We start from the raw sequence: 25,009 nt of genomic DNA on the forward strand, positions 1-25,009 counted from the left end.
CAATAAATGTGTATTTTAACAAATCTAGTGAGTCTAAAAAATCAAACCAAGTGCCGTTTGAAAGGATAATTTATCCTGCCTTTAGGAAAATTAAAATGAAAAAATATAAAAAATTCTATCAAAAGCAATGGCTGCATCTAAGGTGGATTTCATAGTACCACCATAGAGTTCGGCGTGCTCTGCACTGCTTCGTTGGCGCCCCTAGAGTGCAGTACCACCCGGAAATAGCCACCAGTTTTCCCTCTCCTCATAATAGAGACTCTCTGGCAGGGAGCCGACAGAGGGGGGCATAGGCAGAAAGCAGAGGCATCTGATTGGTTTTTTGTAGGCGCTCCAATCCCGCTGATCTCGGATTGGTCAGCTTTTTCTCAGTCCTGCAGCTGCCACAGAGGTCTGATTATTTTCGTCCCTTTTTCTAAATACATCTTGTATAGATTTCTCTCAGGATAGACGGACCATTTCACCCAGTATTACAAAATGTATTTCTGAACAGGATTACCAACCATGTCTTTAAGTTTAAATTTCAGGTCAGTGAATCACTTTAAGCACCAACACTTTTTCAGTAAGTTTCAGTAAGTAGTTAGTAAGTTAAGTTTAGTAAGTTTGTAGAATTGTGCTTCAAATAAAGAACTTTATTTTGACCAGATTGCTAGTTAATAGACATATATGGACAGCGATTTTAAAATAAATAAATAAAGTGAACCTAAAGTAAAACTGCAGTGTTGAATGCAATGCGTTTGAAAATTTGGGTGCACCTAAGAAAAAAAGTTAGGCGCACCAGTGCAACCAGTGCAAAAAGTTAGTCTAGAGCCCTGCAGTGTGCAAACTATAGAGATTGATATTCACAGGTATATAGACTACTCAAGATTAATTCAACTTAGAAAATGTGTATAGGTGGCCTGATCCAAGGTCTTTCTGTTTTACTCCTCTGTCCCTTGTCATTTGTAATGCGCTTGTATGATGTATCTGATGTATGTCACATTCATTTTCATCCTAATAATTTATTACCAGTTAAAAGCTTGTAGGTAGAAGATTACATTAATTCTGATTGCCCTCTGATAGCGTTACTGGAGTCCTGACTGTATGAACATGCACCATCTGTTCATCTTTTTATTGAGCTTGACTAAACTGCTAAACTGGTTTTAGATGTTTTTCAGACTTTTTTAAAGTATTATAGTTCACTTTTTTCACACGTTTTAGGATACCAATAAATGTGTTGAATGTAGTACATTAGTTACTTGACTGGTGGTTGCAGAAATGTACAGTAAAAGGGAAACCTCATTGCATGCAATAGATGAGATGTCAGAAGAGTAGTCTTTGCAATGTATTGTTGCAGAATGAGAAGAAAAACCAAGTGCATCTGCAAGATAAATTTTTGCTGTACACATGTTTATGAGGGATAACACTATATCAGTACCATCAGTATGATGTAAATGCACATGACTTGAATAAAAACGTAATTATCATGCTGATGTTGAACGTAAAAAAATTGCAGGGAAACAATCAAATCACATACAGCAAGACACAAGTTACACCTGGTATTGTAAGTATTATAGAACAGGCACACACAGCAATAGTCAAAAGCTAAAATCACAAGATATTTTAGAATTACAGAAATGCAAATTACATACTGGTATAATTTTTGTTTCCTTTATTTATATTCTTGTAAATTGATATGCTGTATGTCTGTTTTTGCTTGTTTCGAACACCGCAGATGAGTTAATAAATACATTTAGCTGTGCTTGTGAAGTTAGGGGTAAGAACAGGCAAACTGTTTCTCAGTATGATGTCTTACAGAAGTGCCGTGTTTACCGACACATACTGTGAATTCCTCTTGAGAATTGTGTCAGTAAGACCTGCCATCTCTGGAGGCAAACAAAGTGGGACTTCTCCAACTGCAGTAATATGAGTTAGCAGAGTAAGAATATCCTAAAATACACTATTTGCTCTCTAATTCAAATATATTTGGCTCAAAGCATGCTCACCTGCATCAATTACAAGAGCTTGTCAGCAGCTCAGTTGATCAAATAGAATAAATCTAATGCAGATGCAAATACAGAGCACAAAAATGACATGGTGAGACAAAGCATAACAGACTTTTGTAACTGGCCTTATGTACCTTTTGTTTGTTGTGCAGCACAACAAAAGGAGCAATGAATTATTCAGGTCTCCCCAATGGCTGCCCATTTACAGCCGCTCACTTGCATCTGACTGGACGCATTCTTCTGCCGTATTCCTCAGTAATCTGCCTGTTACCTCTGAGTAGGACTCTGCCGTCGCTCTGATTTTTAATTTATTCATTACCCTCCTCCTGCTCGGGGTGCTCGCTGCAAAGCCCCTTATCGTAAATACTGTAGAATATCAAAATGATTGCGAAGGGGGAGGAACATTGAGGATTATTACAGCTATATGTAAATAACAAGGTTAAATATGGCTTCCTCTTCATCAGAGTGCATGCACAACTAGGAAGGAGGTGAGGGAGGAATAACATAATGCAGTGGTCATAGATAATAACATCATTTGCTGTACTGTAATCCATGAAGGACATCTCCCTTCAGACAGCACAGCATGTCATTTTTCTTAACTGCTGTTCCTTCATTCATGCTGATGTGAGGTTGGCTACTGTGACTGCCAGGAAAAGGGAAGATGGTTGATGCTTTCTCTGAGGCATTTCTTCAGGATTTAATGCTCACATCTGCAAGACTAGCTGCCGATACTGTTTGAGGGCTCACTCATTTCTTCCAGATGGAAGTTCATGACACTGAAAAATGGCACATGACTGTAGATTCTTGTAAAATATCAGACTCACTCTATAAATTGTGAAATGTAGCACATTTTTAAGATTTGTATGATGGTATTTTTTATTTCTTCTTGGGATAATCTTTTTGTCTCGTGCAATAATTACCCCTCAGTAAAATTATTTTATTACTAGTGGTAGAGTCTGGCATTCTAGCGTGTATCTTTACACACAGTTAAATGATAATAGGAAGCAACACATGCCAGTTATCCAGCCAGAATGTACTTTCCAGAAGAAAGACACCATTAGTTATTTCTGTTAGTGACTCAAGGAGACATATGTGTAAGTCTAGGCTACAAATCCCTGTAAAGGCTGTGATAATTATAAGGGGAGCGAAGGAGGCAGAGTGAGGTGACATTGTTGTAGAGTGACAAAGTCTGCGTAGGGAGAAGGGAGTGGGTGGATGGATGCATCAACCAAACAGAAGATAGCATTTTACTTCCAAGCAGTAGTCAAGTTTTTTACACAAGTACAGTCATTCCACAAGCTTTGAATATGTTTTCATTTATTGCAAATATGACGACAAAGGTCGTCTAACTTTAAAATCTTCTTAACTCAAAACCGCTACTCCCACCCTCTCCATAATCTTTTCCTTAAATCTAACCATCTTACTGTTGTGTCTAAACCTAACTGTGTTAAACTGCAGTTGTACAACCAACAGTGAAATCTTAGGGGATATAACTATTTTGTTGAAATTAAAATTAAAACATGTATTTAAAAGCCTGCAGCTTGAAAAGTCTACAATTATTGTACAGTGTTTATAAAAGGAAGAGCAAATCTCTTTGAAAGGCTATGTGACAAATCTGTCTATCTCAGGGCATCGATTAAACATGTGAAAACCTGTCACTGTTCATTGAAATCACATATTTAGAAGTTTGTCCATTAAAATGATAATGACTTTGTGCTGCAAAATAGTTTAGATGTAAGTCTGTGTTAGAGGCCGGTTTTCTCAACCCCTTAATCCGCCCACGGCAACATTATAACTGCCCGCTATGACAAGATTTGTATTGTGTCCCCTTTAGACCCCAGGGATGCCGATCCCTTATGTAGTTCTCTACACCTTTGCCTCATTTAGTATGTGGTACTTTATGAATATGTAAATTATCCCCACCCCTGAAGGAGCCAATCACCACCCCTGATGTGATATTTTTGCATGAAAAAAAACAATGTATAACTGTTAGTGAAGAGGTACGGAGAACACAGAGGGTTCAGTATTTGGCAAGGGGAAGCTTCTAATGCTTTCATTGCATTAACAGTACAGTGGCAAGCTAATCTTCCCTTCACCTGTCCCTCCTATCCTCATATCTTCCCTGATGTGCCTGTCTGGCTAGCTGTGCGCAACGTCATTCTGCAGTATTTCTTTTCCCTCATGACACATGGGGCAGTGCAGTCCAGATACACACCAAGTGTTCTGAGGTCACCGCTCTGCATGTGTGTGAGGTTTAGCGTAGCAATCACAGTGCAGAACAGGAGCCTGCAGTTTGTGACGATAGCAGATGAGTCAAACATACTCACTCAAATACATGTGAAACAAATCAGAGAGTAGCAAAACAGCAGGAGATACTCTCACACTGAGCTGACATGATCAAAATAAGAGTTAGCACATATGATATGAGCCTTTTTTTAGAATTTAGCCACAGCCTTCAAGGTGAGAGGGTTGGCTCCCTTGATTTGTCATCTAGAGTATGAAACACTGGCTTATTTTAATCTATCTTCCATGCTGCCCACTCTTGCCTGCAGCAACAGTAGTGTACAGTTAGTGCACTACAGTTCCCAGGTGGAAATGCTCAACCATGTAACTGACTTCTTCATTCACTCACGATATGTCTTCCAAGGTTAAAAGGTTAAAAAAAAATGGCTTTCATTCTCTTGTTTTCTTTTCGCTTGTCTAAAAAAAGGCATGTCATTAGTTTATTCTTTTTATAAAGACCTGTGATTTTGCCTTTTGTTTTTCTCACTAAATATGACATTTTAGTCCTTTTTTATCAGGTTTGCAATATGATAGGAACTCTAAGAAATACACCTAAGTTAATTATCACTAATACACCACACCAAATACTAAATGTTTCTCCTACTTGAGATGATATTTTAGTATTAGTAATATAGTCACTTTAAGTGTACATACTGATTAATTACTGTAGGTTCTGGAATAGTTCTTGAAGATTGTTTGTCAGTTTAATAATTAACTGGTTGTCTGCAGTCTTCAGGAAGTTATACACAAATTAAGTTGAAGTCCATTCTCCTTTAACAAAGACCTTTGCCCAAATAAAGGGATCAATTATTCCCCAAATCACTTTCCCTCTTTGATTCTATCTGATTGTGATATTCTCTCTCTTGAATCCAAAATGAGAACTAGCCAGTCCTCTTTTTTCCTTTTTAATTTAATGAACACCTTATTATGAGAAAAAGCCTATTTATCATCTCGGAGACCTGTTTTTAAAGTATGTTGAAATCCACCTTGTCAACAAAAGATTCATCAAGAAAACTTGTTATCTGGTTTCCTCGTCACAGTCATTGATCATCAGTCATGTACAGCTGTCCATATTTAGATGTGTAGGTCATCTGCTCACCAAGCAGAACCAAGTGTCAGCATCATGGTGACACTGATTAAATTCCTTGCCTCTGCTTGTTCCCCTGTGTGCTCTCCTTTTGGCAAATAAATTGGACTTATGTGACCTTCCATCTGATACACACAGCAAACTTGAGTGTTTAAGCTTCAAGGACCAGTAATGTTAAATTCAATTAATTGTGACTAGCATAACAGCAGGTGACACGTACAAGATGGTTCATTGCACCATGCACATATTTTGCTCATCATCACTCGGAGGCATTACTCTCTGACTTTGTCCCAGTAGACAAGGATCTAACAGTAATACACTGCTCTGCAGTACACAGGTCAGCGATTGGGCTTCAGTTTCAGGCTGGCAGCATAATATAGCATCAAAAACAGTAAGATTTTTATTAAAAATTCAGGGGCGCTGTATTGCTTAACTGATTAAGCTGGCCTGGAGCCCTTTGCTGCATGTCTCTATCAACCCTTTCCTGTCCCCCTACTTTCAAATAAAGGCCACAAACATTAAAAAAAACAAAAAAAAAACAGCTTAAAAAACACATTTTTATTTCAAAGTTAAAATGCAACAACATAACTGAGGCTTCTCAATAGTATTTAATCCGCAAGAGAGGAAAGCTCAAAGCTGTTAAGCTATTATCTGTATTATCTGCATGATTTCATTGTTTGTTCGACTATAAGAGCAAAGGTCTTTCACTTTCACTGAACAAATGATCAAAGACAGAAATACTGTATAGAGTAACTGGTAATGAAAACTATTATTTACCGCCCTATAATGAACACTGTGAAAAATAATCATACCACAAGGATCATATTCATTTTTTACAAGTGAAAAGTATCTTTTTTTTTTCTCAGGGTTTGAAAGCAACTCGCTTGCCCTGATTCTTAGTAGTTCAATCGATTAATCCTGTTCCATTGAACTCGGATGGAACATTTCCTCTAAATGATTCAATTATACTCAGAGCCATATTGCAAACATTTTCAATACTGATTAATGATTTTGTACGGACTGATAAAAAGGGCTGAATTCAATAGATGGGAAACATCAAACATGAAATACAGTTGAGAGGATGCTCTACCTCCAGGAAATGATCTATCAGCAAGTTATGGTCGCACCCATTTGAAGGGCAGAAATTGTGACATAAACACTTTTTCGAAGCTTTCAAGCAGAATGACCTGATGTGTGGTGTCAACTGCCTGACTGAGATCAAAAAGGATTCAAAAAGTGAAATCGCAAATACGAACAAGGGCAGCTCAAGGGAAACCATCGCTGCCCCAAAGTACTTTTTCTAATCTGCCTTAAATTGTGTTGTAGATAATGCCATCTACATGTCTTAAAATAGGAGGAAGATTTAGTCCAGGTTACTAAATACTGAGTGAGGCACATCATTTTGAAACAGATCTTGGATGACACATATTTAAAAGAGCGATCTCCTCTAATTGCTCTCTAATATCTCTACAGGCAAGGCAGGCAGTGAATGCATTTACACTTTAATCTCTGGATATTTTTTGTGGGAATTCATATTTGGAAAGGTTTTTTAACATTTTATAAAGTCCCAGTATCTCACTAGAGGTGACTTGTTCCACCTTGTTTGCATATCCATTATAGATGGCTAGCTCAGTCATGCCAGCAGAGTACATGTTTACAACTGTCAAATACACCAAGAAGGATCACTGAAAGTCTTGAAAAAACGGTTATCCATAAGAGCTGGATGGATCCTGAAAACCATGTTGTAACACTATCTACCAAATATATAACTAAAATATAAAATATATAATAACATACAGAGATAAATGTTTCCGTGTGCATTGAATCCAATATAAGGCAACCAATGTGGTGCCAGCAATATTATGCAGTGTGATGAAGGGGCAAATGGATTTTCACGTTCATTTGATTGATTTTCAAATTTGTGCATTTCCTGTAAAGCTGCGTTTAACCATTTGATCATTCAGTCAAGGCAATTATTTCTGCAAATAGCTGAAATATGCAAAAGCTTTCATTTGCATGTGATGTTAACCCACATTCTGAATTCTGCGGATTAACAATAACCCAGCATTGATTTCCATTTCTTTTTCTGACTCGCATTTAAAAGACATGAATAAGAAAAGGTGCACGTAAACTGTAAAAAATGCTTGCTCTGCTGCTCAAACGTATACTTGTTTGCGGTGGTGTTTGCCTGTTTTCAAGAAGATGTGAAACACATTTGGGGGCATGGATACAACTTGGCAAATGGTGTCTGACCTGGCAAAGATTAACATGACATGACTCATCAGCTTTTTCCAGTCTAACTCACGTGACTGACTGGCATCTTCCGAGATATGATATAATATCCCAGTGATTCCCAGAGATGAAAGTCATTCCTGAAGAACAGCTCTCTTAATTTTGCTCGTGAGGATTTCCACGGTAATTTTTTTTTTTCTCCTCGTGGTAAGAGCTCCTGTTCCTGGTTAGGAAAATTGTTTCCTCAGATGACATTATGCTGGTAATTATTTCACTTGACACCAGTCAATGAAAATGTGTCTGATTCACCTTCCTTTCTTGCGGTTCTTAAAGAAATAGTCTCAGCTTTAGTTCGCTGGTAAAACCTGGCTGACATGATGAAGACGGATTTGACAATGTTGTCTTCCATTTTGTTTACAGTAAATGGTGCGAAAACTCTTGATTACTTTTACAGATGACAGATCAACTCAGTTTGTAAATTGGCTTAACAAGAGGCTTACTATAAATCAGAACATCGGTAGCATTTCTGGTGGGACGCATAACAGTTAGGCTGGTATTCTTGTCCAAATGTAAACACTTAATCTGCTTAATTTGTAGGCTACACTTTTCACTTTGTACACTTATGACAGTTCAGCATCAAGATTGAAATATTTTGGATGGGCGCTACCAACGAATGCAATACCACCTTCTCAAATTGTTAAAATGTGGTTGAGACCATAGAGTCTGACTTTGACTTTGTACTTTGTTTTCATTCATGCCTTAACTTTGTGATTAAAATATTTAGAGGACAGGCTTGCTACTCAAGGTAGAGAAAAAGGTGATGATAATGAATCTGGTGATAACTGTAAAATGATAAAATGACACATTGTCAGCATGATGAAAACCAATATTGAAACACAAACTGTGTGTGCATAACTCCTTCATTAAAAGCTTTTGAAGCCTTTGAGCAGCCACTCCTGAAAATGATCATGACCCTGAAAAAGCTGTTTAAGCTTAAATAAGGCCTTCTAATAAAAAGTAAGAACAGAACTGTTGTTTAATTTAACTAGTTTCCTCGACACTGAAAGGAATTGGGCTTGTCTTGGACATAAAACTCCCAGGCTGAAAATTGGCCCCGCTCCAGCCCTGCTGATGATGCATGAGGTGAGACAGACTGAGATCACAGTGAAGTACATGAAAGCTGTCCTGCCGTTAAACTGTTGTGAGCTGCCTTTAATTGTGTAGTTGAAGATCATGGAGGGCACTGAGGTGTTATCAGTATTTCACTTTTAAGTACCCTGCGTCAGATATGATTAACAGTTGATGTTTTGTGACTGGCGGTTTTAAGATCCAGTATTTGTTCCGAAGACGTGGGGAGATATTTTGAGTTCCCAACACCTTCTGTGAGACTTTTTTATCTGGAGCGCTGTGTCATTTATTGAACAGATTAAGAGAATGTGCTCATGCATTTGTAAGGGACAGAGTTGGCCGGAAAAAATGTTGTTCACTTAAAATTCTGTTTTCTTGAGAGATAACTTTGACTTGAGTATGAAGCTGTTTGAATGTTAACATTGCAAAGTAACAAAATGCTTTATAACCTCTTCCAGTATAAATTGAAGCCAAGATGTAATATTCTTTTCAATTTTGTTCCCAATTGTATTTTTGATGAGATTCTTCCTTGTATTATATTCACAAGCAACATTTTTCCAATGAATTTCAACATTGTAGGAGTTCAAATGTATGCTTATGGTTAGATTTAGTCTCTTTAGTGAAGATCGTGAAAAGCTTTCTGGTAGGAGTTTAAAAAAAATGATAAATCGTTTAAATAAATAGTTTCAAACCTCATTTCCTACAATATCATTGCTAACGTTGCCTCCTCCTCCTTCTCCAGTTGACACACAATTTCTCCAGCATACAACTAACTTAAACTGTTTTTATTTAAAAGCTGCGGATTGCAACCATTTAGTCTCATATTTGGAGACAATGGGGCACACCGGTGCAACTTGGAAATATGTGCCAAACAGGAGATTTTTGGTTTGTTTTTTTGTTTTTTTCTGTGTTGGCACATGTGTTATGTGTGAGTGAAAAACCGAAGTGTTAACGCAAGACTGTCTCATAATCGGCACAGCAATGGGGGTGGGGACAATTAAAGGTTGGTCATCATCCCCCAAGCTACTAATTCATCTACAAATCTGTTCAGTTAGCAGCCACTTCCTTCAAGGTGTATTTACCAGAATAAATAAGCATTCAGATCGATGATGGAATTTTTAAATATCCTGTTCGACCATGACACCAACAAAGAGCCTGGATATGTTCATTCCTTTGCCCTCTGTCTTTGAAAATACTGTTAAACTTAAAGATGTTTTTCTTATAAAGTAATACTTATGATCGAATCCTTTATATATCAGCAATGAGGATGAAAAGAATATCAAAGGGTTGAGTAAAAGTCTTTTGAAGCATTGGTTCTTTTAAATTGAAAAAATCAATTCAAAGGTAAATTGTAGTCTGAAAGGTAGTCTGAAGCCTTGCTCATCGAAAATATTTTATGCCTCTAAATTTGTCATTTTTCCCTCTGTGGTACTGGTTGTTAAATATTGTCCTTTGTATTGGTATTTTGTTGAAATTTAGGACAGTGGCAATCCTAAATTTGGATTGGTAAAGCAGAATGTCTAATGTTGTCACTGCTAACTATGTTTATCTATGTCTAAAGGTTGCTGTAAAAAAGAAAAAGCTCACTGTGTGCTCTCTCTCTCTCTCTCTCTCTCTCTCTCTCTCTCTCTCTCTCTCTCTCTCTCTCTCTCTCTCAATGACTCTTTAGTGAATCACAACAATTAACTTTAGCAAACATTAGCTCTCTTTAGATCTCATCAGCTGGGGTCTGGCTTTATGAATTAATCATAACAAAAAGTAGATAGATAAAAATAAAGACTTGCAGAGAAAACTGTTGTCTCTCATGTATTGTTTGCCTCTGTCATTTTTCAAATGTTTACTCCAGCATCAAAGGAGACCAGCATGGCCTGCAATTTGTTACCCGACAAGGCACGACCGGGCTTACAGCCGCCGCTGTAAGAGACATTGGCACAGCTCCTGTCATCTATCATAACATAGATCAAACTAATCAATGATTAAATTGCTAACTATTAATAAAATCAATTAGTTGTAGTAGCCCTACTGTGATTGCTATCTATTGACAAAATAGAACTTGAATTAAATAGACATAACTCAACTTCTGCACAGTGTACATGTAGTGCTGCTTGGTTAATTTAATTAGTGAAAGATGAAATAACTTCATTTTTGGTAATATGACACATGTGAAATAAGAGCCAGCTGATGAAATCAGATAAGTTTCCTGTATTCCTGCATTGACATGATGGAAGCGATCTTATCATATCTCTCCTCTCCTGTTTGTTTTCCTCGTTCTGACTGTTGTCTCGGCAGATAAATCGCGTTATATTTGCCAGTAAATTTAAGAACACAACAGAAATTGTGGTCACGGCTTTTCTCTGTTCTGGCACCCCGATGGTGGAACGATCTCCCGACTGATATCAGGACAGCTGAGTCGCTGCCCATCTTTCGCCGCAGGCTGAAAACCCACCTCTTCAGGAAAAACTACCCAGATCCGTCCTAGTTCCTTACGCACTTATTGTTTCCTCCACCACTGGCACCCTCTATATTTTCATTACCCCCTACCCGAACCAGGGTTTGAATCCCATTCCTGCTTTTCTTACCTCTTTTATTTCTTCCCCTACCCGAACCAGGGTTTGCATCCCCACCCCGCTGTGACTGGTGTGCAGTTGGTGAGAGGCTGAGGTACCTGACTTATCGCACTTACTCTAGCACTAGTTTTGCTCTTAGCTGTTTGGTATTGGAAGGAAATGCACTTATGATTTCTTGTGACCTGAAGTTCTTTTGCCTACCGATGTTGAACGCACTTATTGTAAGTCGCTTTGGTTAAAAGCGTCTGCAAAATGACCGTAATGTAATGTAATGTAATGTAAATTACAGAAACGCAAGTGTCGGCAACATGGAGAGAATTGAGATGTTTTCAAAAGGTGAGAGAAATAAAGAGCCATTGTTTTCTAACCTGTATTGTTGGTGACTGCTGCACCACCACCTCCACAACCTGCCAAAGTAACAGCTCTGACAGCGTGTCGGCACAACTCTGACATTAGTTCCAAAAGGTAAAGAAGGACAAATATCTTTGGAGCTAATTCATGGACTGATAATTCATTGTCAGTCCCTGTTTTTGTTTACAGACAAGTTATCACATCCATTCAGCAAATTACACTGTAATTTGGTAAATAAAATGGTGAAAAATGTAAAATGGTTTTCCCCTCCCTCTTTAGCGAGGGAGAGAGGATACTAAAAGAATGAAATCCTTTTTTTTGTTCCCTCGCTCCTCTCAGTTCTCGAATCAGTTGCCTCAGAATCATTGATCTTTGTGAGGGGATTATGCAGCAAAGGTGCCAATTTGTTTTTCTTTTATTGCAGTTCTTTTTCACTATTCAATTAATTGCACTCATTTTCAACCAGCTGTAGGCAGCTCCATTACTCTTTCCTACCCCTGTTTAGAGCTTTGTAAGGAACAGGATATGCTAATACTTGTCATGCTAAGCTGCTTGTAATCTTCATGCTTGAATTTGTGAACAGAGGACCATGTCTTTTCCATACTGTGATGTGACGCCATTGTATACTGTAGCTGTGTGGGGACTAGTGGTTTTAATTCCTCTGGATTTCTGAAAGATGACTAAGACTTTAACACAGCAACCTGCAATGCTGCAGTACAGACATACAAGTGCATTAAATGTGATTGAAAGATTACAAAATGAACAGCCACAGATTAACGTAATTTTCCCCTCTCCCTCTGCAATACATTTTCCTTAGACTGCAGACCATATGCATATGTAGCAGCAGTCAGTGAACCATGAAATCACTTGGTTTTCATGAAGCCCATTTGCATTTTCAGGTTAAAGCTCAATGGGGCAGAGGCAGTTGTAAAACCTTAATTTAGTATATCAGCCGTGTCTTTACTTATTATGGCTGCACAAAATGATCTAAGTGTCACTGTTGAAACGACGCTGCACTCTAATGCCATGAGACCTCCACATTGTAGCTCACACTGTTTTTGAACACTCAAACAAGGATCTAAATTTGGATCAATTTCCATCATGTGCTGTTGTTCATTCTCTATGAAAATCCACTCAAGCAAGTCCAGAGCAATGAAAATAATTGACTTTTTAAAATGACTTATTGGCTTTGCCTTAATAGGAGCTGTTTGAACCGTGGGGGGGCTTTCATAACAGTTATATTAATATCATGTGGTAATATTTTTCTTTGTTGATGTGACATGGCTAAATCAAACCCTGTAAATTTCTATAAACGGCACCATAGGCTGGCTATGGTGTCAAAACTTAAAACAAGGGGAGTTCTCCTTGATCATTTCGCCAGCAAACACAAAATGTCCTAAAAGTGCTGCTGAAAGATTATATTTCAATAGCTACTGAACCTTCATATGTTCAAGGAAACTAAGTTTGCAGCCCCAGTAATTTACAAGGCCAAGAATGACTATGTTTCAAATAAATGTATAGTAAGTAAGGAGAGAGACATAATTACTAAAAAGACATAATTACTGCGCTTTATCAGAGAATAATGTGATGCATTTTATTTTGCGTTCTAAAAAATGAAAAAAACACTCAAAGGCAAAAGGATGGGTTTTTTTTGGCCTCTTACCATTAATGATTCATCACTTGCCAGTTGCTTTGGATTAATATCACATTAGAATGTTTGATGTTTAGTAAGATGTGACCTACAACATGGTTTAACAAGATTTTGGCTGAAAAACGTGTCCAGTTCTTCCCCAAAGTGTTCAATTGCAACTGGAGCCAGAATAATCTCAAAGACATTTAATGGCTACAATATAATGAGATCTCCGCACTCTTCAGAATGTGGCCTGAATACTGTTGTTGTATATTTACTATGGCTGTAGTTCTAAGCTTATATGATAATGTTCTTTTTTTTACTTCTCCTTCCTGCACATAGAGCTAAAAATATCAATCAGTAAAAAGGTCAATCAATAAAATAACTGCTCTTTTTCAAGCAAATATGACAGAACATTTCATGGCTGCACTTATATATAAGAATTTTTTTTCTTGTAAGTTCTTTTGATTCATGATATTGTGTAGAGGGAACCGTTCAGGAATCTTAAAGCAATCTATAGACAATTAATACTTGTGTGTAAATTAGAGTCAATAGACGATAAATAAAAATCATATTTGATGCACGTAAACATGTATTGAGTCAACTCAATTAAGTTTTAATTGAGTTGATAATTAAGACAAAAAGAAAAAAACTGGTTGGAATAGGGTCTAAAATACAAGTTGATGGTTTAGATGAAGCTATGATTCTTGTCAGCTCAGAGAGCTTGATGGGACAAAGTCGAAACATTAATGAGATTCTACAGACCCATTTAAAGCTGCTGTTCACGATGATATATCAGCAACAGTAGTGTGAAGGATGTCTTTCATTTTCTGTCAAATAGAAACAATTTTATTTGTAAAAAGAAAAAAAGATCATGAAGTTTCACTACGGAGAGTTAAAGGAATACATGGCTCCACAGAGCTATAACTTTTGAGTCAGCCTAGTCTACGGAGCTGAAAAGAAACCTGGCGTTGTAGTTTCTAGACAAAGTGAAATTTTTCTAAATTAGTGGAACGCCGTTTTTATTCCAGCTGTCATGAGGTCTTCTTTAAAGCACCCAGCAGGGAATTAAACCAAGAAGCCAGCCTCTTCTGACTGATTTCCTTCTTTTTCAGAAGGGTAACATCCAATGTTTGTAGGCATTAAAGCTGTTGCTCTGTCAACAAGATAACCAACTTGTGTTGGAGTAAAGTTTAGGCATTTGACCTCTGTTGTTTTGACACATGACTTTGAAGAAAATAAGACTGAAAATGATTATTTTAGGTTATCAAAAAAGAGATCAGATGATGACGTTTTATTAATTATTGATTAATTGTTAATTCACTTTCACAGGCATTCTTTAGAATAAAATCAAGGGTATGACTGAATAGTGTTATCAGGGCTGTGTACATTTTAAGAAAAGTCCATTTAGTCTAATGTTGAGTAAAAGACGATATTTCGGTTGTCATTTTCAACATCCACATGAATATGAATCATAAAGAACAAGACTGCAACTATCACATGTTGATTAGGATATACCAGTTATGGATGTTTAGTAGTAAAAGTAACAAATGTTGACAAGAGAACATAAAAACTCAAAGGATAAACCTACATTAGAGTGTGCTATAAGAATAAAAAGATACATTAGTATAATGTGAGACTGTTGTGCTCTGCTATGTAAAAGTACTCATATTAGCAACTGACAGGCTCAGATGTAGCAGTTATTACAGATGTCTGACAGCATTATGGAATGGACAGCTTACTTTTCCCTCCTGCTGGTCTCACTTAAATCATCCCTCTCAGTGTCTGTGTTATTTGCAGGTGTGTTATGTGATGATTCTAATCAGACATGAACATTTATATCAACAATGGCCTCACACACAATATGTCACTGATTTTCCATTATTCGGATGGGGCCTTTGACTTTGAAGGGTGTTCTTATTTATTTGAACTGGGGAATCCAGAAGTAGCTCTTAAAAGTGTTGAGGTCGAGGGCTGAGAGATACAGTTAGACTTCTGCAGCAGGTCTCACTCTTGGAGCAGTATTTTCTTCATGAAAGAACCATTTCATTTCTTCTCCTTTTCACTGCATTGTACTATGAGGGGTGTTTACATCCTTTTGTTGTACAACTAGCCACAACTTCAGAGTATCTCAGTTGCCCACAGGTGGTCCATGAAAGCTTTGCAAAATGTGGCTTGACATTTCCCAGTGTGGAAAAGCACAAACTGTGCTGTGGCCTCCACACTTCCTAGACACTGCTGCCTCTGTTCTCTTCTCTGTGCACGTCACAAGATTTCCCTTGTGAAACTTTTTTGTGTACGGATGCTTCAGACTGTTTCCAAAATGTCATATATAACTATGTATAACTATGTAAGTTTGTCAGTTGCAAATATAAGAACTTCAACTCTGCCACCCACAAGTCCCCTTTGTTATTACATTGCTGCTATGATGTGGTTTCCTGTCATATTCTAGTCTGAACTTTCTTGCTCAGTATAGTCTCATAACTGATTTTTACCCATACACGGGGGGATAAGGCCGAGGTGAAAAGAATCTATAAATTTTCCTTTTAACAACATGAAAGCGCTCACTCTGATTGCTTGTCTAAGTTTTCAACTTGATATTTGTTGACATGACAGGAGAAGTCTCAGTAAAAAGTGAACATTAAAGCTGCGGTCGGCAACTTTTTTTTAGTCATATTAGCTTGAACTGTCATGGGATTCTGGAAGTAGAATATTAAATAGGCTGTTTAGGAAAAATAACGAAATCTGTAGCTCCCTCTGAAGCCTGTAATCGTGCTTGCAAAAACCGAGCGCTCCCGGCTGTTTTTAACCAATCAAGTTAGGGTGGAGGAATCCTACCTGTCAATCACAGCTTGTGCACATGCTGCTGAGCGTGAGTCTGCACCAGCTTGTGTGCGCTCACACTGGTGTGAACTCACGTGCACAACCTCGTCCACAGGTTTGGGGGGCGATTTGGAGCTTGTTAGAGGTTGGGGGAGGGACCTGAAAGTTGTATCAGTTCGAATTTTCCGACTTTAGACTCGCAATTTTGAAAACCTGCCGACGGCAGCTTTAACACTATACACTGAGGACCTCCACATGTGATCTGATGGAGACTAATCACAATACAACGTGTTTTAATTCTAACTGAGGGAGAGATTTTTATGATTCCAACCTGCTCTTGTAGTTTCTGTCCTCTTGGTAACTTTGCCCTCTAGCATCACCAGCTTTATGAGTATTGATTATCTGGGAAACACACATGTACAGCCAATTCATCTTTGCTTGACCTGGAATGGGAAAGGTTTGTTAAAGCTAATAAGAAGCTTATCATCCAATCAAACTACTCCAACAAGCAATTTTCCTTAAAAACAGTTTTGTCTAGTTTGACGTGAAGAGCACAGCTCAGTTTGAGTAAGGCCAGTGGACGGAAGCATTCATTTGAGTCTGCTCCTGAGTCTGCTCCTTAGTCTGCTCCTGAGTCTAATACTGAGTCTGCTCCTGAGTCTGCTCCTGAGTCTGCTCCTGAGTCTGCTCCTGAGTCTGCTCCTTAGTCTGCTCCTGAGTCTAATACTGAGTCTGCTCCTGAGTCTGCTCCTGAGTCTGCTCCTGAGTCTGCTGCTGAGTGCTCCTGAGTCTGCTCCTGAGTCTGCTCCTGAGTCTGCTCCTGAGTCTGCTGCTGAGTCTGCTCCTGAGTCTGCTGCTGAGTGCTCCTGAGTCTGCTGCTGAGTCTGCTCCTGAGTCTGCTCCTGAGTCTGCTCCTGAGTCTGCTCCTGAGTCTGCTCCTGAGTCTGCTCCTGAGTCTAATACTGAGTCTGATACTGAGTCTGCTCCTGAGTCTGCTCCTGAGTCTGCTGCTGAGTCTGCTCCTGAGTCTAATACTGAGTCTGATACTGAGTCTGCTCCTGAGTCTGCTCCTGAGTCTGCTGCTGAGTCTGCTCCTGAGTCTGCTCCTGAGTCTGCTCCTGAGTCTAATACTGAGTCTGCTCCTGAGTCTGCTCCTTAGTCTGCTCCTTAGTCTGCTGCTGAGTCTGCTCCTGAGTCTGCTCCTGAGTCTGCTCCTGAGTCTAATACTGAGTCTGCTCCTGAGTCTGCTCCTGAGTCTGCTGCTGAGTCTGCTCCTGAGTCTGCTGCTGAGTGCTCCTGAGTCTGCTCCTGAGTCTGCTGCTGAGTGCTCCTGAGTCTGCTCCTGAGTCTGCTGCTGAGTCTGCTCCTGAGTCTGCTGCTGAGTGCTCCTGAGTCTGCTGCTGAGTCTGCTCCTGAGTCTGCTGCTGAGTGCTCCTGAGTCTGCTCCTGAGTCTGCTCCTGAGTCTGCTCCTGAGTCTGCTCCTGAGTCTGCTGCTGAGTGCTCCTGAGTCTGCTCCTGAGTCTGCTCCTGAGTCTGCTCCTGAGTCTGCTCCTGAGTCTGCTGCTGAGTCTGCTCCTGAGTCTGCTGCTGAGTGCTCCTGAGTCTGCTGCTGAGTCTGCTCCTGAGTCTGCTCCTGAGTCTGCTCCTGAGTCTGCTCCTGAGTCTGCTCCTGAGTCTAATACTGAGTCTGATACTGAGTCTGCTCCTGAGTCTGCTCCTGAGTCTGCTCCTGAGTCTGCTGCTGAGTCTGCTCCTGAGTCTAATACTGAGTCTGATACTGAGTCTGCTCCTGAGTCTGCTCCTGAGTCTGCTGCTGAGTCTGCTACTGTTGTTTTAGATTTAGATAGAAGACACATGTCAAACAAAGTCAAAAGATCATCAATGATATTCACTTCTGGAATTTTTCCCATATGATTGTGCATAGTATAATAGTAAAATGGTATATAACTGATGTTTTTTAAAACACATTAAGTCTACACTAAATGGCATTTTTCCAATATGGTCAAAGTTTTAGGTCAACTCTATTAGTTAGATGTAATTAGCTTTTGTACTGTGGTGACACAATGATAAAAAATCCATGAATGCGTACATTGCTATGATTGATACCTTACCATATAGTGCACATGATTCTGTGTGTAAAGCAAGCCATTAATCAAAGTGCTGACTTGAGGAGTAAATGAATGTAAAGCCAGAGAAAAGGAGGAAATGGTGTGCTGGCTTGCGGTTTCATGGATCTGCTGAGGATGAGTTTAACCTCACAGTTATGGCAGCTATCAGGCTACTCTACACCTCCAAACAGCGTCACCGTTTCCTGAACGAGTGGCTTTGTGGCTCTTCTCCTGAGCTTTGATGACATTGAGAATGTCCTTTAACAGGCGTGTTACAGCTGTGGCTGCGTTTTTTTGCTTATCTTTATCTTGATCTTGGGTGATGTGTGGCTACAAGTTAAGAACATAGCTTCTCTCCGAAAGATTCAATTCTAACCCAAACCTTTACCCCAGTCAGAGAATTTAAAGATAATTAAAGCCAATAATAAATACACACAACCTCTTCTCATAGCTTCGGCTGAATTAACTGCTGCGGTCTATTAAATGCTATGGGTCCTTGCTCACCTGCTGGTATAAGCTGAAGAATTGTCGCTCGCCTCTTCTTTTGATATCTGGGGAATAGAGCACAAGGAAAGGCATCTGTCTCAAGTATAAATGCATTCACTTAAATCTATTATTGATGGCAGCTATAAAGCTTGTTGTTGGTTCCCCCCCCCCCCCCCATGGATGGTTAACAGGATCAGATGTACCTTTAGGCTTTTGCATATGTGTTTGTTGATTTCACAAACCAAATACATTAAACAAGACAGATCATTCTTACACCATCTTCTTGCATTTCTAAAGAGAAATAAATTAAATTACTTGTGTCTTTTCTGATTGCTATAAGTAGAGTTTTTTCAGGATGTCTCTAAGAAAAGCTGTTTAGCTTAAAGACTGATTGAAATATCTCCCTTCACTGCCTGATAAAATGCCCTCATCCCCCACCCCCCACCCCTGCTCTGTCTTTGCATTTCTCCTAGCAAACTAATTGCAAAGTATTGAATACTAATGCTTTCACTGCAGGTGCATTTGTAACTATTTCCCTCCAAAGAAATGTCAGCATTGTGTGTCCTTAATGACTGTGTGTTTGTCTGGAAGGTGAATTTCAAGGTTGAAGTTGTTTTGAGGGAAATATGATTCATCACTCCTGTAACCTGACTGGCCTCTTGGATTTTTTTTCTTTCTTTTTGATTCCACCCACATCAGTCTTTCTCTGAGTGACTGAGTGACAGAATATAGCCAAAGACAGAAGTCTCAGTCACTCCTGTTGTCACATTGAGTATTCTAAGTAACAGCGCTGGCAGCACAGGAGGGTGACTGGGTAACTGCTTTTGTCTTGCACACACAGGAAGGAATCACACTGATGGATAACAACTTGACGGAGCACGTCCTTTGGCCAAAATTGAGTGGCACTGAGGGTTTTTTTCGGTCTTTTTTCTTCTTATACCTGAAGAAAGAGGTCAAACGCTGTTGCTGTGATAAGAAAATAGAGGGAAAAGGAGAATGTTTTATTCGATGAGGGGGAGCCGGGTAGGAGATAAAGTAAGGCCAGCGTGTTTAGACATCAGACTGTTTACTTTAGGCCAGGTGAGGATTTGCTATTTGGAGATAAAGGAAAAAGTGAAGAATTTCCAACAAGAATCTTCTTTTTAGAACACCATCAGCACACACACTCTTACTTAGTTTTTCATTTCTTCAAATCTGCCATAATTCCATCACAAGATGAAGTGGAATAGGAAGAGGATTGGTATGGCGTATCAAAAAGGAAAAGTTTCCGTCATAAATACTTTATTGGTTGGATGAATAGCTGAAGGTGACAAGCCTTGGGTCCCTCTCTGAATACAAATTGATGTACAGTAAAGCAGGAACCTAAGTGCAGAATTCTGTTTGTTCATGCATGAAGGCTCTCAGCAGACAAATGTGAGTGATATTGTAATCTCTTTTGGATTGCGTGCCGCCGTACTGCAAGCAGAGCTGTAACATGTCACATATCTTGTTTTGAATTTTTTGGGGACAAGTGAGAAACTGAATGCCCGTGACCTTGGAATTCACATCTTTCTAGTGTTAGAGAAAGCAAAATAGAAAGTAGAATGTTGCAGTAAAAATAGCTGCTGTGGATATTGTCATCTATTTTCATCAGGCGCTTGCAATAAAGTTAAAGCATAGAGCTTTTTTTTTTTTTAATCATTGTATTTTTTAGAGCTGCTAAATCTCATCATCAACTGAATTTTTACCAGATTTTTGGTTTTATTCAGATGAGTTCCAAAGCTGTATCAAAATATAATGAATGTTTCATCACACTTCTCCTTTAGCTACAATGATGCATGGAAATATTAATGATAGGGCACATATTCATAGCCATGGTATCTACAGCTTTGTTTTTCTGGTGCGTGTGCTTTCTTCCTGTTGTTCCATAATCAGATCAGCGTTCATATCGCGCCCAAAGCTGCCAAGTGTAAAAGGGAGCAAGCTTAGTCAATGAGATTATGAATGTATGACTGCTTCTATGTTGCATCCTTCACTGGGATACTGCCTTGAAGTACATTGTAAACATCCTAAAATATGTCAAAACAACCTCTCCCCTGATGTTTTTTATTTTTATTTTGTTTATTCATGTTTTGGTTATGTTTTCTAACTGACCTCAACTGTAACATGTTTAACAGAAATAACTCAACGTGTCTTTTTGTCCTCTAGGTGGTGTTTTCCTGTGACGCTAGAGGGAGTCGCCTTCCTCCAACTCTCTGAGCTCCATCTCATCAGGATGCTGATGTGGAACCTGTAATGGAGACCAGGGCTTAATAATTGGTGAGCTTGTCCTGTTTTTCTAAGTGACTGCATATTAACTGTGAGCAGTTTCAGGTGCACCCCTGAGCTCAGGCAGCTCTAACTATCCTGAAAATGTTGTGTTAGCAGTTGTGCATCAGCGGATTTGAGAAGCAGCAGTATGAGGACCAACGGTGGGAATTTTTTACAGAAAAAACAGAAAAACCACAGGTGCAGAAGTGGGTCAAGTATGCTTTCTTATTCTTTTTTGTGGGAAAGCGTGTATTTTACACCGTTATGCAACTTTTAACCTATATATATACATATGTATATATATGTATATACATATGTGTATATATACACATATACATATGAAAAAGTAAATGTACAATTTGTGTTTATACAACAAGTGAATGGCAAGTGAACATACAGGGTTATAAACATTACAAGAGTGTGCAGTAGGGCAAAGATGGTGGCAACCTATTCTTTAACTAATTAAATTTGCTAATTAGTCAGTAGCTTTGCAAGTTTACAGAAGGTGGTGGTTTATGGATTGTCTATGAAGCTTGTTTTTTTTATATTTAACGCTAATGAATATAATTTACTGTACGTGCTCTTACAAAATCTGTATATCAAGCTTCAATATACATGATTTCCAAGTTAACTAGATGTTTTGGTATTTCGGTGGTAATGTGCTGAGATTTTCTGACGACACGCAGGGTAGCTGCTTTGCTTTTTGCAACAATGTTCTGGAGGCACTATAACTAATAAATGCATTTGTTTTAATTCTTTCTTTTTTCTTTAATGGTTTTATATTTCATGAAGCAACAGAAGAGATTGAGCAATGCTGTATGCGCATGTGTTTCATGTGATGGAGGGAGAATAGAGAGTTTTTGCAAGCCTGTCATCATAACAAACACTGTGTGAGGGGCAAACCTATGTGGGTTGTCAACTTGTCACCCACCTGCGTCCTGTTAATCAGCAACAATGTCCTGCTCTCCTGTTGTTGGCTGAACGAAGATAAAAACATTTGAACAGTTTGGACATTTTTCAAAAAATAGAAAATCATTGAGACCCTTCCATTACACTTCGGTCTCATATCATGCATTCCATGTACCACTTTTGTAGCCCAACATCAAGACCAGCCATTCAGCACATTATTGTCAAGATTAACTAACGTTGTGTGTCAAACAGCCGATCAGTTGACATGCAACTTAACACAGTTCTGTTTCTTCCATCTTAACAGCATTACTGTAAAATACAATTTACATTTTACAGAAATATTAATTCTGGTTCGAATCCTAGCTGGGGCCTTTCTGTGTGGAGTTTGCATGCTCTCCCTGTGTATGCATGGGTTCTCTCCAGGTACTCCGGCTTCCTCCCACCACCCAAAAACATGCATGTTAGGTTAATTGATGACTCTAAATTGACCCTAGGAGTGAGTGTGGATGGTTGCTTGTCTCGTTTGTCTCTGTATGGCCCTGTGATGGACTGGCGACCCGTCCAGGATGTACCCCGCCTGTCGCTCAATGAAACCTGGGATGGGCTCAAACCCCCCTGCGACCCTGAGTTGGATTAAGCGGGTATAAAAATGGATGAAGGGAGTTTGTGATACATTTATGGCATCTACAGTATGACAAAAAAGAGCATTTCAACTAACTGATTTAGTCTCTGAAAGCATAACTTCTTTTTAAAAGTTTTCCTTTTTGTAAAAAAGTATAATAAATTGAAATAGTATACATTTTTTTCTATAGAATATGATTTAATAACCAAATAATTATGTATCAGTAATACAGTCAAGTAAATGTTTCGGTAAAGATGATTTAAGTGTGTTCTGTACTGGTGCTCCAAAAATGTTCAGTTTGGAGCACCAGTGCCATTGGTCTGAAACTCTGGTACATACAGTATCTGATCAAATGTTTGCTATAGTGAAGTGGGGCGGGGGGGATATTAGAGCTCAAAAGAGGAGAAGGGTGTAGTTTAACAGCCACAAAGAAACCTCGATCCATCTATCTTCCGTATCTGCTTAATCCAATTCAGGGTCACGGGGCAGGAGCCTTTCCCAGCCGCCATCGAGCTAAAATCAATTTAGAATAACCAATCACCTTAACAGGCATATTTCCGGAAGGTGGAAAAAATCTGGAGTACCAAGAAAGAACCCACACATGCACAGGGAGAACATGCAAACTCCACACAGAAAGAGGTGAGGTGACAGTGCTAACCACCACACCACCATGCTGCCCAATGACGTAGATATGTATATATATTCAGATTATAGCAGCTTGTAAACTTATACTTAGTTAATCTTGACAATAGAGTGATGTCCAACTGAAGGAGATTTAAAATTGTAAAAGATCAATGACTTTCTAGTAATCCAACTGACTAAGAATGAGTTACTATTGTAGTCTTTTTTTAATGTTCTCAGATATTTTTTTATTTTTATTTGACAGAGTATACTGTATTTACTTTAGAAACACAAAAGTGGATTTTGTAAGACAGAAAAACAAGCTATTGAAAAAAAGAGGGGGAGATAACCTCTATAACCTTTGACATAACCTTTGCTTAAAAAAAACTCTTCTTTGAATTGTTACCCTCCTACCTGTGGAGTGACTAAAAGGCAAACCCCACCCACTTAGCGCCTTATGTTGACTTGACTAACACGAAATCAAGTGTTTCAAGTGATGTGACGCATATGTGGTACAAGAAAGCCTCTGTCTGGCTCATACTGTAACTGACTGCATCTAAAATGGTCCATAAAACTGCTGCAGCAGTGCATAAACTCAGTTTCAGTTTTTACATGATACAGTGTAGTATGAAACTGTCAATTAAAACTCAGTACACGATAGAGTTAACGATCTGTGCTGCCTCTTCAGAGAGTAGTGAGCCAAGAATGATTGTGTGTGTCTGAAATGCAGAAACTACCTGTATCCTCTTAGTATCTGTCTGCTGCACTCTGAGTCGGTTTGAATCCTGAAAATGTCATTGCACTACATCTAGGCACTATATCTCATCCACCTCGCTCCCAATAACTATGTTTTGTTAAGGGCAAAGTTTTAGGTAAAGGTCCGAGTGATTCCCCAGGGGGAGCTAGGTAAAGAAGGAGGATTTGAGGTGAGGTTGTTTTGCCTACCTCTGACCCTCTATGGTCAGAGCTCCTGTGGCTTCAGTGGTCAAAAGGTGAATCGCACAGTGCTGAGAACAGAGAAATATGATGGCTCCCACTTGTTCTCCTCTGGTTCAAAAGGAATGGTAGGGCAATGCTAATTAGCCAGCTTGTGTTATGGAATTGAAGATAAGTTGCTCTTCCCCCTCCTGCTCTTCATACACTTAACGAGCAGCGTCTACAGCAGTCGTGCACACTGCATAACTCTGCATATTTTTGTGTTCAGTGAGACATCTTGTTCTGTTTGTGTTCAATAAAATAATTCTCATTGATTATTTTTTTAACCTTTTGCTGTCAAATAAAGCAGTTTGTGTTCAATTTGTATGTGTTGTATGAAAATGCAGTGATTTTGGCCATATGTATTATCTGGACATCTTCTTCCAGCTGCTCTTTTGAATGTCCTATAATCTGCTTATCAAGTTTGCGGGTGATAAGAAGGGCAGCTAGTTTCACCACCAGTTTATCTGTGCTTGTGTAAAACGACGCTTCTACAAACTGAAAACCAAATGTTCTGCAAGAAGGCAGTTAATATATTTATTCAATCGAGAACTGTGGTGAGAGTCAGGAGGGGGTTAAGCTACCTTAAAATCCAGGCACACGCTTCCCCTCCCCTGTCTTGTGTTTTGTGGTCTGCTTCTCTTGTCAAAGTAATCTGAATCTTTCCATCAGTGCTTCCTGGAATACTAAGTTGAAAGCGGTGACAGGCAGTGTCGAGTGGCAGCTCCAGGTATTCTTAAGGGTTACAGCACATGTGGCCATGTTAAGATATCATCTCTGCACCTGATTCTTGTTTCTGCAGCTCTAATCATCCACAGAAATTAAGCTATCCCCCCGTGCATCTACCGCCTTGTAGAATTACAATAGCTTTGTACATTTCAAATGCTTAACCTGAAGCTTTTTCAAATAATA

The 25,009-nt window shown here is 39.0% G+C and overlaps 1 protein-coding gene across 2 annotated transcripts in view; it reads left to right on the top strand.

Moving 5' to 3' along the window:
- Positions 1–25,009, top strand: part of lrfn1 (leucine rich repeat and fibronectin type III domain containing 1) — a 128,708-nt gene that overhangs the window by 79,627 nt on the left and 24,072 nt on the right. For both annotated transcript variants that reach the window (XM_075473196.1, XM_075473197.1), the window contains one exon: positions 20,869–20,979. The gene's annotated coding sequence lies outside the window, so the exon portion shown is untranslated. The remainder of the gene's footprint in view (positions 1–20,868; positions 20,980–25,009) is intronic.

The sequence above is a fragment of the Odontesthes bonariensis genome, chromosome 9 (assembly GCF_027942865.1).
Source record: "Odontesthes bonariensis isolate fOdoBon6 chromosome 9, fOdoBon6.hap1, whole genome shotgun sequence".
Taxonomy (NCBI): Eukaryota; Metazoa; Chordata; class Actinopteri; order Atheriniformes; family Atherinopsidae; genus Odontesthes; species Odontesthes bonariensis.